A 976-nucleotide genomic window follows, 5' to 3' on the forward strand; every position below is an offset into this window, starting at 1 on the left:
CTTTCGCAGAAATATCAACACGGGGCCAAACTAGGTCACCTCCTTTCCCTTTGCAGACCCCACGGGTCAGACATCAAATCTTTCTCAACTTCGTTCGGTCCCAGCCCGAGAGGGGCTGCTCCTTCTCCTTTAGTAAAGCAGAGCTGCACAAATAGCCCAAGACTGAATGGAAAAATGAATGGCAGAGTTAAACAAGTCCTTCACACGAGTCATCTGTGTCGGATCGAAAGGGAACACACCCTGGATAACATCTATAATCTGGTAGCTAGCTCCTTCAGGGGAGGATTCCTATTCTAACCACTCTGCCGGGTCACCCCCAGCTTCGTTGATGCTGCTTTTGAAGCCTAAGGGGAAGAAAAGCTTTTATGTGAGCTCTCAACTGTAGTGGAACAAGAGGACATCATCTCCAGCAGATAACTTTTAGACAGAGCACATGCAACAGAGAGCTCTGGGGCACCAAGTCTCTCCGCGGGAAGGATGCAATGTGGAGACGGAGGAACGCCCACCGACGCGATGCAGTGCCATCATTCCCGCAACCCCGGAGGGATGATGGCCTAGGTGGGCTTAGGGTACCAAGTTGGCATGTCAGAGCCTGCAGCCAAAAGTTCTCTCTGACACTAAAAACACTTGAGAGCTGCGGAGTCTCCAGATTCTCCATGGGACACTCTTTAAAGATTCCACTTAGCTCACACATCTCTGGACCGGCAACCTTTGGCCTTAAAGAGCCATGTACCCTCCCTGGGCCCCACCCCAGGTTTTTATTTTGGAGCTACTAGGCCCCACCCCCCCAACTCCCACCAACTTCAACCTTGTTGAAGAGACGAGGGGCTGCTCCCTCCCATCAGGGAGACATCTGGAACAGACTGCCCACATCTCCAACTAGCCACCCAGAGGACACACCTTTGCTTCTGAAGGGGAAAGGGAGAATGGAAGGAGGGGAATTTGCAAAATAAAGTCACTCTGCATGACAGCATCA

The sequence above is a fragment of the Ornithorhynchus anatinus genome, chromosome 2 (genome assembly GCF_004115215.2).
Source record: "Ornithorhynchus anatinus isolate Pmale09 chromosome 2, mOrnAna1.pri.v4, whole genome shotgun sequence".
Taxonomy (NCBI): Eukaryota; Metazoa; Chordata; class Mammalia; order Monotremata; family Ornithorhynchidae; genus Ornithorhynchus; species Ornithorhynchus anatinus.